Source organism: Macaca mulatta, chromosome 8 (genome assembly GCF_049350105.2).
Source record: "Macaca mulatta isolate MMU2019108-1 chromosome 8, T2T-MMU8v2.0, whole genome shotgun sequence".
Classification (NCBI taxonomy): domain Eukaryota; kingdom Metazoa; phylum Chordata; class Mammalia; order Primates; family Cercopithecidae; genus Macaca; species Macaca mulatta.
Window position 1 is genome coordinate 74332741 of NC_133413.1, and position 19153 is coordinate 74351893.

A 19153-nucleotide genomic window follows, 5' to 3' on the forward strand; every position below is an offset into this window, starting at 1 on the left:
AGAACTTCTTTCAGCTTTGATACCCATCTTAGGCTATATTCAATTTCTATCTTTCTTTGACATCCCATTGTCTTTGTTCTCCTTTGATTTTTGTGACTACTCCCATTTCCTTTTTTTTCCTTATTTTATTCCTTCCCTTGCCATAGATGGATGAAAATCTTAAGATTCAATTCTTATTTACACATTTTTCTCTTTTCACATTTTCTTATAGAATTTATTCATTCTTGTGGTGTCAAATATCATAGCATGTCTACAGTTCAGTCCTTTTCATTCATTCATATCCATTCACTTATTTGCTCATCTGAAAAACAAAACAATAACTACATGTATGACCATGAGAATAAAAATTAGTGATTTCTCTCAAGATAGTTTTTGGATCTTCAGTCTTACTACCTGCGGGCTTTTACTATCATCTCAAACCATGTGTTGAAAGTCAACCTAGTTCTCTTACCCCCAAAACACATTTCCAGAATGCCTCATCATTCCATTTATGACTTTGCCTTGTTTAGTTAGACCCATCATCTCTCCTCACAAACTGTGTTCAATTTATTTATCTCTCATTATGCTCATTTCTTTTTTCCTTTCACTGTGAACAATGTGATATAAACCTCCTGCCTGTAGTAGTGTAATAGTCTCTAACCAGTTTCTTAGCCAAAGACTTCCCTCATTTTAGGCCCTGGCACATGACTTCCAAGTTATTTTTCCTCAAAGTGTAATCTACATCTCCCAATAAAAATATTGTTAATGACTTCCTATTAACAATAGAATAATGGAATAATATTCAAACTCCTTAATCTATCGATCAATACACCTTGTCTCTTTAACGGTTGGGTACCCATGCACTATCCCTGGAACAGAAGGTAAGTTCCTTGCCAGCAGGGAACACATGTGTGCCATATATGCTGTAAGTGGACTATCCAAGGAATTCTTCCTATCAGCAAGACATAAACAAACATTTGTGTATAATGGCTATTTTTTGTTTTTAAACTCCAAGTAGCATAAAAACTAAAATAAATTGTAAGTATTGCTAATTAGCCTCCTTAAATGACTATTTTTCAGAGTGAATAATAATGAATGCTTTGCTCATGCACTGATACAGTGAGAGAGAGAGAGAGAGAGAGAGAGAGAGAGAGAGAACTATATTCTTTCTTTATGTGTGTAAATAGGAAAAACTAAGGTGCCTGAATTTTTGTGTTACTCAAGCTTAAGCATTACAGTACCTTAATGAAATGACACACAGGGGCTGTGAAAAATAAACACATTAAAGTGCTTTGATCTCTTCTTGTATAGTAATCATATTTTATCTACTACGGGAGAAGCTCTTTTATCGTCTTAATTTTTGCAGCCCAGTTCTGCCCCGAATCATAGTGCTTATATAGACATGGGAATTGACAGTTAAAAGGCACACATTTGCCTATGTTAAATGTACAAGGAAGAAAATCAGCAAAGAAGGGGATTAGAAGGAATCAAGTAGGTTGAGTTTTTTGTTGTTGTTGTTGTTTGTGGCTGCTGCTAAGCTGAGTCTTCTCTTTTTTCTCTTCCTGTACTTTTCTCCTCAGAATGCCCTCCTTCAGTTGGTGCAGAATCCATTTTCTTTTATCTGACTCTACTCTGTGACCATTAGGCTATTTCCTAACGGGGAAGAAAGCCGTCTATCTCCTTTCCCGATTTCCAGTAATTAAACTGGAAAAGGACTCATTGCCCAAGGGTCCCTGAATAACAAACCTCAGAGACAACGTTATCTTCTCACTTCACCCTTGACACTCAAGGAGGGGTAGCCTGGACTGGCCCCTCTGTCCAGGGCCTGGCCAGCAGTGGTCTGGAGAAATGACCCGTGGGGTTAGCAACCATGCCCAAGGCCTGCCGTGTGGGTTTGTGAGCCGCCTGTGCCACTGACCAGCCTTCTCAACGGAACTCTTTCGCTGCTGATGGAAATCGCAACTCACTGATGTCTTTTCACCTTTCCTATAAGAATCAAAAAGCAAGAATTTAGACGTTCTCTAGTTGACTAGACATTTTCCTCAGTGGCAAAGTGGTGCAAATAAATATGAATCCTAAAACATTTCAGTTTGATGGATAGTCATGGTACAGCTACTGGATTTTTGTCACTACGAGCTGCTTTTATTGGTTCTCTCCTCTGGGATTTTAACATCCAACCGTGAATGATAAGTCATTTTTCCCCCACCACCCAAAAAGAGAATTTGAGCACTTAATGCTCACTGGGTGGGGGCAGAATATAATTAATTCATAGTTTTGCCATGCAGGGACCTAACTTGACTCTATCTCTAGGAAATAAATGAAATCCCAGGTGGTAGTATGCCTGCTGCTTGAACGCAGTACTTTCTCTGCTTTCTTTGCCTAATCACCCTCATGACCCTAACATATGACCCCCATACAAATCCCCGAGGATTCACTAACCTAACAGTGATCTTTAGGTATTCTCTAAAAGCACACGCCAGGTTCCGCTTGCTTTCAGAATCTTTTATTGTCACTTTTAAGGCTTATTTATCAAGTGTATGAAATTTTGGCGCTAGTAGCATTATTCTCCTCATACAGTTCTTTTACTCATCTAGAAATGTTAGTGTAGTTTCTGCATACTTAAGTATTTTGTTAGAGTTTATCAATCTATGTATATATTTGCCTAGTTATAAATATATGAATAGGCTCTAGAGATTTTTTAAAAAGGTTGGTGAATTGGGTTGAAAAACTAATTGATTATTATGGGAGTGAAAGCATAAACAAGGTGAAAAAAAAATGTTTATTGTTGAAGTTTAGTTTAATTTTTACAGTTAAGTAAAAAAATGTAGATATAGTTGAATTATTTTGAATAACCAATGTCTGAATATGGGGAAGATACTAATTTTAATGTGAAATAAACATAATTAATTTCCAGACTGTACACATATATGCAATAATATATGCATGTACCGATGAATGGGTTTTTAAAAGTATCTAACTCAATTTACTCCTAATCTACTTTAAATTTCCTATTTAGTAGTAAATCTACCTTTCTCTAATGCTAACAGCTACACAAGAGCTGTGAACAAAAGGCTTTGATCCGTTCTCTGTTTTTTGTTTTTTTTTTTTAAAGAGTTTGAACTTAAACATGCAAATGTCTGTATCTTTTGTTGCTTATACAATTTGATTTATTCCTAATTGGCGGGGAGTTGCTATGGATGTTGGTGGTTTGGGCTTGTAATATGAAAAAAATGGTTACCTAACATGTGCTGTTGTTTTTTAATGTGGGCATACATTTAAAATTCTGTGGCTTTCCCTCTCCTCCCCCAACCTCGAAAAGCAAAATGCATTTAGCTTTGAGCTGAAGAAAGCTGCGGCTGGAGCAAGCATCTCTCAGCTCACACAGGCATTAACATATACGGTCATTGTCTCTGCTGCTTCCCACTGCAGCTTTATATAATAAAACAAGCTGCGTCAAATAGGCTAGGCTGTAATATTAGGTAAAATCTAATTTCAGTTTGGTTATCACATAGCGTTCATTTCCCTAAGGGAGGAGAAAAAATTAAATTTGTAAGCTTAAGATTCCAGCTGAAGTAGTAAGTATGAAAGGCTTTCCTCTGCCTTTTATTATTCACTTTATGAATTAGCCTTAGTTTACTTGTTTCGATCGGTGTCGACATATTTCTGAATACTATTAGCATAGCAATCAGGGCTGTTCTCAGGTTATTGAATGGTGTGTTGACTTCCGAAATAAATAGATATGCAGTGTGAAGGGCGAGCTGTCACTTTAGGAGAGCTTTCCTGATCTAAATTAAAAGGCACTTCTAATTGAAAACTATAATAGCAGGAGGGTTAGAGAGACAATGAAACTGCTTGGTCCCTTTCAATTTTCACAGGATTCTGTTAGTGAATGTAGAAGAAAAAGTAAAATGAAAATATTAAATTACAAATTGCAATTTAAGCAGCAATATTAAATTATACTTAAATAGCCATATTGCTCTGAAGCAATTTTAGATGCTTGATTTAAAGACTCTCAGTGCATTTGAGTTCTCACTATTATATTCTGATTTATCTGTTTTATCAGTTAACATATAATTCTATGTTTACACCAGCAAATGTGTCTTTATCTATGAAATAAAGAATTGGTCCTGAAAGACTTTTCATTTTGCACTTTGTGCTCACTAATTCAGTGTTGCATGAGTTTTTGTGTATCTTTTATCATACCTGAGGGTGTATATCAAGGACAGGGGACCTCAAAGTCAGGGCAATTTTATAAAATCTGAGGTGATTATTCATGAGTTGTCTAAGTGAAAGAGTTTCAGAAATTAATAACAGCAAATCAATTATAAATTTAAGTAATAGGTAAAATTATTAGCTATTTCAGTTTCATGAATAGCTTACTAGCTGTCTGAGTCTATATATTTTGGTTCTTTAAGGGTTAACAATTGAGGCCTGTCTATAGCTCATTTCTATAGTAACAGCAAGACTGAGACTTTTTATGGGCACCTAATAATTAGAAAGTGCTAGAAGGTATAACAATATAATGAATCAAAACTGATAGACTTGTGGGTTTCCATAGAAACATGTATAATTATGATAATCGGTCCCTGGCGTACCCTCAGAATCGTATACATTCAGTTAAATGCAATAAACATTAGGCACTATTTAGTGAGCTGTGATGCAGATTAACAGTGTGAGATACAGGGAAGCTATGAATAAAATTGCTGTACAGTTTATCTCAAACTAATTTCCCAGATTGCTTTAATAGATGTAGTGTGTGGATGTGAAAAATTGGAAGGGTATTTTTGTTAGTGGTAAAGCTAACAAAGATAATATTTCATAAAGTGGTGGACTGATTGTTAATTTCAGTGCAGATCAAAATGGGCCATGGCACATTATTCAATGTGGAATCCCAGAGCCCTCCGAGTAAATGGCAGATTGGGCCTCCCTTTGCTGATTTATTTCAAAAGTAAATTATAAATCTTTTTATGGTTGTCCATTTTTCTTTAACCTTTTCTTGCCCCTCTTCTATCTCCCCATTTTAGGAATAATTTTCACAGCCCTGTTATGGGGAAGAAATTACATGCTTGTTCTCCCTGACTCTGATCTGGGAAAAGGCAATGGTTCCTTCTGGCTCCTTTGCACACCTAGTATTTATTTTACTCTCAGCTTGTAGATTTCAGATGTACTGGGCCTTAGCATCTGCAAAGGCCTAGGAAACAGCCAGAATTTCATTGTAAGGTGGGGCAAAAATTCGGGTGTGTGCATGTTTATGTGTGTATGTGGGGGAAGGAGATATTGTGGGGGAGGCAGTGCATAACAGGATGTTAAATATTATTTTATTGGATTTTTCCTGTTTCCTTACTAAGGAGGTAACAGACCAAGTTGGAAGATGTAAATCTGTTCTCCAGGGCGGGGGTTGGGGCGAGAGGAAGATGAGGGGACCAGGATAAGGTGATGTGGGATTGGAGTTACATGAGATAACAGAGCAAGGAGATGAGAAGCTTCTAAGCTTGTGTATAGAGAGTGTGTTTGTTTGTGTATGTGTGCGCGCCCAAGCAAACTTATAGGTCTGAATTATCTATCAATATTACCCTCGTCTGCCAATGCCCATGATAACCTCTCAAGCACATTTCACAAGAGAAGCGTGAGTCTCTCCTGAAGCGGGTGGGATGAGAACTGAGACATGCACGTGTGAGATCTGAGAGCCCTTAGCGATTGAGAGTGTCAAGCTTCAGGATGAAATTACACAAATGTGCTGCATTATCTCTTGTACTACCTTTAAAAAGTATAATAAATAAAAGCCTTTTGGGGGAGGAATGTTTTTCCTCACCAGCTTCGGAGCTGCTCTTAGGCCTGACAGTTGAGCTGGGCAGGCCTTTCCTTCGACTCCGCGCTGCCGCGATATTCGAATATTCGGCACAGGGGGCCTTTTAGAGTCACAAGGCGATGTACATCAAGCCTTTCTTCTCTCCTTCATGATTATGTTACTTTCTAATACTATAATGGTGTTCTACAAAAGATTCTAGTTCCTGCCTGGCAGGAGTTGAAGTGCTGGGGGTGTCGGGGAGGGAGGTTGGCCATGTTCTCTCTGTAAGCAGAACTTCTCACTTTCTGTTTCTAGTCTCCCATTTTCCAAAGACCCATAGCTAAGGGGAGCATGCTCATAGGTTTTCATTTTGAATGACAATACAAATCTATTAAGAATTTTTTTCAGGAAATCTTTTTCATTCCTCCCTGTTTCTCTGCTTCTGACTCTCTCTTTCTCTTACCTATGGCAAAAAATTACATTAATAGGATGGTAAATAAAAACATGATAGACAACCTTTCTTCTTTTAAGCTTATTTCACGTGGTTTATCTAATATTTTGATCAAACTTCAGCGTTCTTTTTCCCTCATAATTCATTCCAGTGACATTTGGCATATAGCATTTACCCCAGCATTTATGATATTATTCCGCAATGTCTAAACATTTTTATAGCTTGTTTTATATACACATATGTGACTATGTTAATGAATTATTCAACAAATAGACGGCAAGGATCCATTTAACAAGCACATACACATATTCACACATAACACACCTATACATTTACGGCATTATATTTGTGAGTATGTACATGCATGCATGACAACTCAATTTCAGGTTATTGTATTTCACAAGACTCCCGTAGTACTTGTTATGGTAAATTATGAATATATGTAATCAGGCAATATATGGTTGTAGTATTTTATCTCCACAAAGAACACTAATTTCTCTGGACAGAAATGAGGAATGATGCTTTTCTGCCATCTCAAGACATGCTCATGCATACATATTGGTTGAATAAGAAGCTTATTATTAATACGTTTCACAAATATTGATTAAATGTTGATTATGTTCAGGGCACTATTAATTTTGTATGGAGCTGTAAAAGCATATATCAGGATAACTATTCATGTACATATTATTTACAAATAGTTGGGTGTATTTTTGTCGACTATTTTAGTAAGAAATGCTTGAAACAGCTTTAAATGAAACAAATTTATAAGCCATTTATTCTTTATTTCAACAAATACCTCCTGGGCGCTCACTATGAGATAGGCATATTTTTCAGTGGTGAAGAACAAAGTTCCTGCCCTCTTGTAGCTAGTGTTCTAATGGCAGAAAGTAGAGAACAAACAAGCAAATATATCTCAAGTGATGATAAACAGGGTGAAGTATGGGAAAAACATGGATAAACAAAGGGAATTCTTTGAACTTGATAATGCAGAAAATTGAGAAATGCCCAAATCTTAAAGTGTTTTTTAAAAAAGGAAAGGAAAAAAGCTAACATTTGTTGAATATCTAGCAGATACCTGGTGTTGTGCTATGCTTTTCCCCACTCATAGTGTATCATTTACTACTTATATCTGCCCTGAAAGGTGGACAGGCATTACCATTTTTATTTTACAAGGAAAGAAGCTGAAATTCAGAGCTATAAGCCCAAGTAAGACCACACAGCTGGTATGGGACTTAAACCCAGCTATCCTAGTTCTGAAGCCCAGGGGTCTTAGCAGCACTGTGCCTCTATATATTAGGAACAAAGAATAATAAGCATCGTCAGTACTGCACAGAAATATAACCGGCTTGGTTTTTTTTTTTTTTTTTTTTTTTCCTTGTGGAGCTCAAGAATCCTGTTTCTCTGACAGAGGAAACGAACAACAACTTGACTGGACACATCCTAACCCAACCATACGCTGTGTTACTTCCTCCACTGCGCCACACACAGCTATTATTCTAAGCTTTCTTATTCAAACCCTTAAGGATTTGTAAAGTAGAAACTCTTCCACATGGCTGAATCTCTGCTGCTTATTTTTAGTTGAGTACTGTTGCTGTGAGGATTCTTCTACACTTTCTCTTTCACTGAATCTTTTGCCTTTAAAATAAAATTGTTTCTGTTCTATAAAACCTACAAAGACTTTAGAATGTTGTCCTTTGAAGATTCTAGTTCAATTATTTTGATTCAATTTTTAAATGCTTTTGATGGAAGAAAAGGAGTTTGCTTTAGTTGAATGGTCAGTATTAGAAATATTGTCCAGTAGGATTTCTACAGGGAAGACCCCACACTGTCTGTTCCTCAGGTTTCTGGAAAGAAGAGGTGATAGTCTTATGCAGCATTATAGATAGAGCAGCATTTTTCTTTCAAATGGGAAGATATATGTGAATTTAAAATGGAAAAAGCAATTATATGTACACATTCTGCACATAGCTATATTTACACAGTAGTCCTTATCACTGGGGACTTAAATAAACACTGATGACCATTTGATCATATTGCTTGATTTAACCAGTATTTTTTTTGTTTACTTGATTAAAAATTATTGATTGGCTTAATCAAAAAGTGCAATAAAATGTAAAAATTGTATACTACACATTTACAGGAACACAAGCACATTCCCTTCCTTGGGGGTTTTATATAATGAGCACTAATAACCAGTTTGATGATACAGTTAAAATTAACTAATATTTTGATAGATTTGATTAAATAAATTATTTAGCTTTGTGTCCTGATTGCCCAGATGCTTTTGAAAAGAGGAAACCTCTCTATAAGAGTAAGCCTCTCTCTATGTTTTCCTCTCAGAAAAACATTCTTAACATGCTTTCTCATTGAAGTTTCTCATTTTAGTTTTACTTCCTTTCTAAATGGGGCAGCAAAAGAAACAGTAGGGGCGTTTTACTTGTGATTTCCTCTATTATTTTATGAAAGCCCCCTTGTCTTATGTCTATTTATGTTTTCCATTTACAGAACTTGGAAAGAGAAAGTGACTTCAGACAGTTGCTGTGAGTAGTAATTAATTTCAGTGATCAGTGTGAGTTTGCATATGGGCATTTATGAAAGGATGTTTGATTATGAAATGCCAAGTACCCCTCCTATTCTCATTGTGAACTTAGTGAGTGCTGTTGTACAGGAGAAAGGGGCTAATACAGACCTTTCTATTTGGGCCAAGGGTGGCTGCTCTGCACAAAAGTTGCTGTTTTTTTAAGTTGTTGTTTAGCAAGTCCTACTGTTAAAATCTCAGTCAATGGCAGCCAGGCAGGTGTAGCACTGTTGGCATTGAGTTAGATCCAAGCACCAATTGAATCTCTTGGTTCTCTAATTGAAGACTAGATACTCTTATCATGTACTGCTCCCAATCACATGCACACAACCCTCAATGTACAACAACCTATAATTAAAAAAGTGTTAGAAAATGATCATTTACATAACTCAAATATCCTATAGTATATTGGCTAAATGATTGTATAGCTCTTCAGTAGAATGTTATTTAGCCATTAACAGACATGTTATAGGAAAATAATTGATGACTTGGTCAAATATACATTACATATTGTTAAACTAAGAGTAGGTTAAAGCTGGGCACGGTGGCTCATGCCTGTAATCCCAGCACTTTGGGAGACTGAGTGGACCATGAGATCAGGAAATAGAGACAATTCTGGCCAACATGGTGAAACCCCGTCTCTACTAAAAATATGAAAATTAGCCAGGCATGGTTGCTCGTGCCTCTAATCCCAGCTACTCGGGAGGCTGAGGCAGGAAATTCGTTTGAACCGGGAGGCAGAGGTTGCAGTCAGTCAAGATTGCGCCACAGCACTCCAGCCTGGCAACAGAGTGAGACTCCGTCTCAAAATAAATAAATAAATAAATAAATAAATAGGTTAAAACAAGATGTAGAGTTTTAATACCCAAATATACAGATAGTAGAATTATTAGTAATTTTTCTTTTTAAAAGCTTTTCTCACATTTTCTGGTTTTCCTACAATAACTACCTACTATTTCTGTAATAAAATTGAGTTTTAAAAATAATCAAAGTATACATTTTTATATTGTGTGCACATACATATACATACATGTGTAAGAAAAAAAGGTGAAATGCTAACAAAATTATCTCTAGACTGTGAGATTATGATTGATTTCTTCTTTCTTCATCCTTTCCTGTAAACTCTTAATTTTCTCCAATATGAAAATATAACTTTTGTAATTAGAAAAAAATATGCTTACAAAAGTAGAAAGAAAATACTATATATTCTAATAGTCAGTGTAAACAATTTGTACCAATAAGATCAGGATATGATGACTAGCCTAAACTATCCTAATAGAATAGCCTATGATATTCATGCAGTAAACCACGCATTACAATAAGACAACTATATACAGTGTCCTCATCCTTTTAGCAGTTGTGTTTGTATGAATACGTATTATTTCTCTTTAAAAAAACGATGACATAGTAACTTCATTTTCTCTAACACTGTCAGTACTGTCTTTCTCCCTGTTGCGGGAGGCTCTTTTTTTTTTTTTGCATGTGCTGTTATTTTTCTTTCCCCTTTGTTATTGCCATTGGTCACTTGGCAGGAGTTTGTTTCTAAGCATAGGTGTTGATATGAGATACAGTTACTAATGTGAAGCACTACCTCATGCAAACTGAAAACTCTAGTTTTTCTTCTGCGTCATTGAAAGGTTATATGAAAATCACTCCCCCTCAACACAAAAAAGTAAAAATTTAAAATTAGCAGACAGTGCCAATGGAAAAATGGAGACAGAAAAATGGGCCTCATTTTAAAGAGTCAGAGCAAGCCAAAGAATAATGATTCATTGACTAATCCTTGTATTCTGAATGCGGTAAGATCATTAGTCATTTTTTGGTTTCTTCTGAGTTGGGACGTACTCTTCATGTAGTGTTTTTAATGTGGTCTCAAAATAATTTTTTTTAATCAGGTAATGAATTAGTTTTTGAACCAGCAATTGTTTTGATATTTGGACCCCTTTTCTCAAGCACTGATAAAAACAAACAAACAACAACAACAAAAAGAATAGAGCACTTGAGAGAAAAGAACTGCCAAATTTGGTACTAGTTACAGAAAACAAGTAAATGAGCACTCTTGTAGAATATTAGTTTAAACACACACAAAAACACTTTCTTCTAAAATCTATATGCATGTCTATCTTCCTAAGAAAGACTTCCCTTTCTTCCCTGTTTACCCCTTGCAGGACACAAAAACTAGTATTTTTGCATTCCTCTTTTTTCACTGTAACTTCTGACTAAAGTCATTGTATAGAAGAAAATGAATCCAAAGAGGAAGTTAATACCAAAAGCTATAGAATAACCAGCACTTCTCTCAGCTTTTCAACTTATTTTTGTGACTATAGTTCTTACAGTCAGACCAGAGCCGATGCTCACTTAACACAATCAAGATAGCAAGCTATACTATACTTACTTTCTTTGAAGTATGGTAATTATTACTATTATCTTGTTCAATAATTAACAACTCATGGCTGTAAGCTAACTTTCTGTGTCCTCCTACTCTGTGGCTGCAGAGGTGTGGAGAGTATGTTATTTGGTGGATATCTCATATTTTAACCCAGAAAGGCATTATTACCCTGAGGAGGGGTATCCAATAGAGACATAATGAAACGTAGACTTCTGTTTTACAAAGGTCTTTCTTTATGCATTTATTTAAAAATTTGTTTTGCATGTTGAATAAGTGTATAAAACTGCTTGAAACATTTTTTTCTCTAAATTAATTGTCCCAAATTAACATGTTTGTACTTTCAATTACTTGTACCAATTTGAACAATTGTTTTCTCCTTTCCATTCTTCATTAACTTTTGAGTTAATGCTGAAATGAGTTAAAACTTTGGGGGACTGTTGAGAAGGCATGATTGGTTTTGGAATGTGAGGACATGGGATTTGGGAGGGGCCAAGGGCAGAATGTTATGGTTTGGCTGTGTCTTCACCCAAATCTCATCTTGAATTCCCACGTGTTGTGGGAGGGACTGGTTGGAGATAATTGAATCATGGGAACGGGTCCCTCCCATTCTGTTCTTGTGAGAGTGAATAAGTCTCACGAGATCTGATTGTTTTATAAATAAGAGTTCCCTTGCACATGCTCTCTTGTCTGCTACCATGTAAGAAGTTCCTGTGCTCTTCCTTTGTCTTCCACAAGATTGTGAGGCCTCCCCCACCATGTGGAACTGTGGGTCCATTAAACCTCTTTCCTTTATAAATTACACAGTCTCAAGTATGTATTTATTAGCAGCATGAGAGCAGATTAATACACACTCCCAAGCTTGCTCATTGTTTTCTAAGCTCCCACAATTGTACAGAGTGGCTGGGTCAGTAGAAGCTTCCAGAACCTGGCATTTACAGTAGCAAAAAACATACAAAAACTCTCTTCAAAAAACACTTAATTTAGACTTGTAGAGAGAGCAGGACATTAATCTAGATTCTTTTGTTTCTAAGGTAGTTTTATTTTAGGAGCATTATTGCTCTTCCTTGACATTGGGCCTTCAGTGGAACATCTATATCCCCCTTAATGGATGTCTGAAAGCCCCTGAGTATCTTATGTACATTGTTCATGGCATTCTAGAAAAAACAAATTTATGAACCTTCTTATTCCATTGTTCTCTCAATACTAGAGGTAGTTATTTGGCCCTTGCATTTACATAATTAATAAAATTTAAAGGAAACTCCCTCATAAGCCTATTTCTAGTGATCAGAGATCACCATTTCTAAATCCAAGCACCTAGAATCTCAATTATCTAAAGTGGAGTAGAATTGTTTGGTTGAGACATCGTGCCTCAAGCCCCTGTGATATAGTATGAAGTAGTCTGAAGAGCAATACACAATAGATACCCTCATAAAGACAAGTGAAATAACATATATGTTACACTTGATCACTTGCAGGACTTTGCTTTAGGTAATTGACATATGTAGCAGGGGTTGAAGTTTCATGTGTGAGTACACATGCGCACATGTGTGAGTATTTTGCTATAGCACAAGAAGTCCCCCAAGTAGGTCACATTTTGGATGATATCATAAGAAGGACATATATAAACTCCCTGGACAGAAGTGTAGCCACACTTCAGTAGATGTGCTGGCAATTCCTCCATCTAAGGGTGGATGAAAATAAGACTTTTTGCATTAGGGGTTTTAAAAAGATGCCCGCAAATCTGGAGTAAAGGAAAATTGTCAGGGCTCTGGACCCACAAGATGGCAGGCGCCTGGGCTAGATTTGACTTTACCCTCTGAGGCTACCTTCTTGCCCCAAAGGGGGCTGAGCAACAAAGAGAAAGATGGGTGCCTCACACCATGTTCTAGGCTCACTTCTAGAGGCCAGTTGTTAAACTGCCACCAGTTAGCAGTAATGCTCCAAATGTCCTCTTGTTTAGCAAAAAGTTAGTGGCAGAGATTTGAACATAGGCTTTTCTGATCTTAAAGCTCATATTCAGTAATTCTGTAATAAAGATATAGCAAGTAGGTTTTAACTTGAGGTTTAATTCTGATTAGTTGATCACAACTGCATTTAATACTGCAGTAAGGATTATAAAGTGTCGCTCTCAGGGACCACTTAAAGGATAACCTAGAGTGCTTTCTTCAGGTTGGGGAGCAGAGACATGAAGCAGTGGGCTGGGCTTCCCGTGCTTCTGACTTACAAACCAATTAACCAGATGTTAATTGTTATGTTTTAGGTTAGCAATGTATAAAAAAAATTAAACTTCATTTAGAGCAAAGCTAGCTTTTAACAGTTTCTGTAAAAAATGTACTTCTAGATAATTTTGAAAAATAGTAACCTAGCCTGATACATACACCTATATTGCACTTGAGGCTTTACTGCTTTTCCTTCTATCAAGGTTTTTCCTGAGAGGAAATTTACTAAAGACAGAATGTCCCTGATATATATTTGTATGTTCTGGATAATACTTTGTAACAGGCTGTAAGAGGTATGGTAAGATGAATTCTATTTAAGAAAACAAAAGCAATGGGAAGACAGTGAGATAACCTATTTCAATTGTGGGAATATTCTGAAACAACTCATATGAAATACAGCAGCTATGTGGGGATAGGCAGCTGGATATGTGAATTCTCTTGCAAAAAGAAAAGAGATCATCTTGAACTGCAGAGCCAGAGGTGTGCACAAGAAGCTGAATTGAAGGAGACAATGCAATGCAAGTTCTGAAAACAAGCAATAGGCAGGAAATCACAGGGAAAAAAAAAACCTGTAAACAGAATGAAACATAATTCTTTTTTTCTGCCTTAGGAATTATAGAGCTCGAAATTAAAATCGCTGATGTTTTTCTACCTTACTTTAAGTAGTGTTAAATAATGGGAAATTCTCCGTTGCAATACATCCTTAAGCTATTTAGACAGTTTATACGTAAACCTTTTATTGCTTAAATCTCTGTGCTAGATTTGTATAGATATTTGACAGAGGTTCTTTGTAGGTTACAATCAAAACATTATATGTTGTAGTTTATAGTATTATTCTAAATACAATTCAAAACACAAGTAATGAGATAGTACTGAGAAGTGAAAGAAAGGAAAAACATGGAGATAAGGGATGAGGGAGAATTGCAGCTCTCTACCTACCCAACTCCATTCACAAGGAGGAAAAAAAAATGGGAAGAAGCAAGAAAGAAAGGAAAGGGGGGAAAGATGGAGGGAGAGAGAGAGATTAAAAAAGGAAGGGAGGAAGGAAAGAGAGAAAAAATAATACAGTAAACTGTTTTCTGTGACTGCTTCTACCAATAGCGTTAAAGCAGAATGTAGTGAGGGCACTGGCATTTGGCTTCTTATATCAAAAAAGGTTAACTGCTATAACAAACATCGCCAGATTCTCAGTGGCGTAATGCCGTGAGGATTAATTGCATGCCCAAGTAATGGCCCATGTGGGTTGGGAAGCACTCCTGTGAGCAGGAGACTTGGAGACTTGGGCACTTTTTATCTCTTAGTGCTACATGTTTACTTACTATAAAAGGAAAACAGCACAGTGAGGATCACAAGTGCATGATCCTGGAAGTGGCAAAACCCAGCTCCACCCATGTTCCCTTGGTCTGGTCCTGTGAACCCCTCCTAATCATCTACAGGCTGGACAGTAGAGTTTATGTTCAGGAAATGGAAACAGATTTGATGAGCATCAGGCTAGTCTGTGGCACAGTATGAACACTCCAGTTGAAGGACAGAGGAAGAGGAACTTTGCTTTCTGTAGAAGTGGAAGTTTCTTTTGTTAAAACTTTTCAGACCTGAATTCTCATAATAGATGTCTATACTTAATGAGCTAAGCTTAGCCATGGCCAAGAAGCTGTTTGGGTTTCTTCCCAGGCTCATTGCTGTTTGGCAGTGTATTACATTCCCCAGAGCATGTTGATGAGCTCCTTTAGGTCAACTTTTATTCTTACAAATTCCTGGGAAGTCCTCATTCTTCTCTGAGGGCTGGAGAAGCAGGCAGAGTCCAGGTTCATGGGTCCATATCAACACTTGAGGAAAAGCTGGTCTTCTCATGGAGATGACATGAACTGGATTAAATAACTTATTTTCTGTTAAGTGCAGTTACTTCAGGTTATTCTGTATTCTATATATAACTGACTATTATTTTAACTTTTTTTTTTTTAATTATACTTTAAGTTCTAGGGTACATGTGCACAACGTGCAGGTTTGTTACATATGTATACATGTGCCATGTTGGTGTGCTGCACCCATCAACTCATCATTTACATTACATATATCTCCTAATGCTATCCCTCCCCCCGTCCCCTCTCCAAAATAGGAACCAGTGTGTGATGTTCCCCTTCCTGTGTCCAAGTGATCTCATTGTTCAATTGCCACCTATGAGTGAGAACATGTGGTATTTGGTTTTCTGTTCTTGCAATAGTTTGCTGAGAATGATGGTTTCCAGCTGCATCCATGTCCCTACAAAGGATACAAACTCATCCGTTTTTATGGCTGCATAGTATTCCATGGTGTATATGTGCCACATTTTCTTAATCCAGTCTGTCACTGATGGACATTTGGGTTGATTCCAAGTATTTGCTATTGTGAATAGTGCTGCAGTAAACATACGTGTGCATGTATCTTTATAGCCACATAACTTACAATCTTTTGGGTATATCCCCAGTAATGGGACGGATGGTTCCAATGGTATTTCTAGTTCTAGATCCTTGAGGAATCACCACACTGATTTCCACAATGGTTGAACTAGTTGACAGTCCCATCAACAGTGTAAAAATGTTTCTATTTCTCTACATCCTCTCTAGCACCTGTTGTTTCCTGACTTTTTAGTGATTGCCATTCTAACTGGTGTGAGATGGTATCTCATTGTGGTTTTGATTTGCATTTCTCTGATAGCGAGTGATGATGAGCATTTTTTAATGTGTCTGTTGGCTGTATGAATGTCATCTTTTGAGAAGTGCCTGTTCATATCCTTTGCCCACTTTTTGATGGGGTTGTTTGTTTTTATCTTGTAAATTTGTTTGAGTTCTTTGTGGGTTCTGGATATTAGCCTTTTGTCAGATGAGTAGATTGCAAAAATTTTCTCCCATTCTGTGGTTGCCTGTTCACTCTGATGGTACTTTATTTTGCTGTGCAGAATCTCTTTAGTTTAATGAGATCCCATTTGTCAATTTTGGCTTTTGTTGCCATTGCTTCTGGTGTTTTAGACATGAAGTCCTTGCCCATGCCTATGTCCTCAATGGTATTACCTAGGTTTTCTTCTAGGGTTTTTATGGTTTTAGGTCTAACATTTAAGTCTCTAATCCATCTTGAATTGATTTTCACATAAGGAGTGAGGAAAGGATCCAGTTTCAGCTTTCTACTTATGGCTAGCCAATTTTCCCAGCACCATTTATTAAATAGGGAATGCTTTCCCCATTTCTTGTTCTTGTCAGATTTGTTGAAGATCAGATGGCTGTAGATGTGTGGTATTATTTCTGAGGGCTCTGTTCTGTTCCATTGGTCTATATCTCTGTTTTGCTGCCAGTATCATGCTGTTTTGGTTCCTGTAGCCTTATAGTATAGTTTGAAGTCAGGTAGCATGATGCCTCCAGCTTCGTTCTTTTGGCTTAAGATTTTCTTGGCAATGCGGGCTCTTTTTTGGTTCCATATGAACTTTAAAGCAGTTTTTTCCAATTCTGTGAAGAAAGTCATTGGTAGCTTGATGGGGATGGCATTGAATCTCTAAATTACCTTGGGCAGTATGACAATTTTCACAATATTGATTCTTCCTATCCATGAGCATGGTATGTTCTTCCTTTTGTTTGTGTTCTCTCTTATTTCACTGAGCAGTGGTTTGTAGTTCTCCTTGAAGACATCTTTTACATCCCTTGTAAGTTGGATTCCTAGGTATTTTATTCTCTTTGAAGCTATTGTGAATGGGAGTTCATTCATGATTGGACTCTCTGTCTGTAACTGGTGTATAAGAATGCTTGTGATTTTTGCACATTGATTTTGTATCCTGAGACTTTGCTGAAGTTGCTTATCAGCTTAAGGAGATTTTGGGCTGAGACAATGGGGTTTTCTAAATATACAATCATGTCATCTGCAGACAGGGACAATTTGACTTCTTCTTTTCCTAACTGAATATCCTTGATTTCTTTCTCTTGCCTGATTGCCCTAGCCAGAACTTCCAACACTATGTTGAATAGGAGTGTTGAGAGAGGGCATCCCTGTCTTGTGCCAGTTTTCAAAGGGAACACTTCCAGTTTTTGCCCATTCAGTATCACATTCGCTTTGAGTTTGTCATAAATAACTCTTATTGTTTTGAGATACATTGCATCAATACCTAATTTATTGAGGGTCTTTAGCATGAAGGGCTGTTAAATTTTGTCAAAGGCCTTTTCTGCATCTGTTGAGATAATCGTGGTTTTTGTCTTTGGTTCTGTTTATATGCTGGATTATGTTTATTGATTTGCATATGTTAAACCAGCCTTGCATCCCAGGGATGAAGCTCACTTGATCACGTTGGAAAAGCTTTTTGATGTGCTACTGGATTCTGTTTGTCTGTATTTTATTGAGAAATTTTGCATTGATGTTCATCAGGGATATTGCTCTAAAATTCTCTTTTTTGTGTGTGTCTCTGCTGGGCTTTGGCTTCAGAATGATGTTGGCCTCATAAAATGAGTTAGGGAGGATTCCCTCTTTTTCTATTGATGGGAATAGTTTCAAGAGGAATCGTACCAACTCCTCCTTGTACCTTTGGTAGAATTAGGCTGTGAATCCATCTGGTCCTGGACTTTTTTTGGTTGGTAGGCTATTAATTATTGCCTCAATTTCAGAATCTGCTATTGATCTATTCAGGGATTTAACTTCTTCCTGGTTTAGTCTTGGGAGAGTGCAAGTGTCCAGGAAATTATCCATTTCTTCTAGGTTTTCTAGTTTATTTACATAGAGGTTTTTATAGTATTCTCTGATGGTAGTTTGTATTTCTCTGTGCTTGGTGGTGATAACCCCTTTATCACTTTTTATTGCGTCTATTTGATTCTTCTCTCTTTTCTTCTTTATTAGTCTTACTAGTAGTCTATCAATTTTGTTGATCTTTTCAAAAAACCAGCTCCTGGATTCATTGATTTTTTGGAGGGTTTTCTGTGTCTCTATCTCCTTCAGTTCTGCTCTGATCTTAGTTATTTCTTGCCTTCTGCTAGCTTTTGTATGTGTTTGCTCTTGCTTCTCTAGTTCTTTTAATTGTGATGTTAGGGTGTCAATTTTTGATCTTACCTGTTTTCTCTTGTGGGCAAATAGTGCTATAAATTTCCCTCTGCACATTGCTTTAAATGTGTCCCAGAGATTCTGGTATGTTGTATCTTTGTTCTCATTGGTTTCAAAGAACATCTGTATTTCTGCCTTCATTTCATTATGTACCCAGTAGTCATTCAGGAGCAGGTTGTTCAGTTTCCATGTAGTTGAGCAGTTTTGATTGAGTTTCTTAGTCCTGAGTTCTAGTTTGATTGCACTGTGGTCTGAGAGACAGTTTGTTGTAATTTTTGTTCTTTTACATTTGCTGAGGAGTGCTTTATTTCCAACTATGTGGCCAATTTTGGAATAAGTGTGATGTGATGCTGAGAAGAATGTATATTCTGTTGCTTTGGGGTGGAGAGTTCTATAGATGTCTATTAGGTCCACTTGGTGCAGAGTTGAGTTCTATTACTGGATATCCTTGATAACTTTCTATCTTGTTGATCTGTCTAATGTTGACAGTAGGGTGGTAAAGTCTCCCATTATTATTGTATGGAAGTGTAAGTCTCTTTGTAAGTCTCTAAGGACATGCTTTGTGTATCTGGGTGCTCCTGTATTGGATGCATATATATTTTGGATAGTTAGCTCTTCCTGATGAATTGATCCCTTACCATTATGTAATGGCCTTCTTTGTCCCTTTTGATCTTTGATGGTTTAAAGTCTGTTTTAT

At 36.8% G+C, this 19153-nt stretch overlaps 1 long non-coding RNA gene across 1 annotated transcript in view; it reads left to right on the top strand.

Annotated features, from left to right (window-relative positions):
- The first annotated feature begins 3467 nt into the window (after window positions 1-3467).
- The window catches only part of LOC114680264 (uncharacterized), a 44004-nt gene continuing 28318 nt past the window's right edge, over window positions 3468-19153 (top strand). The window contains exons 1-2 of the long non-coding RNA XR_013396906.1: window positions 3468-3554; window positions 8727-8761. This is a non-coding gene — a long non-coding RNA (uncharacterized LOC114680264). The remainder of the gene's footprint in view (window positions 3555-8726; window positions 8762-19153) is intronic.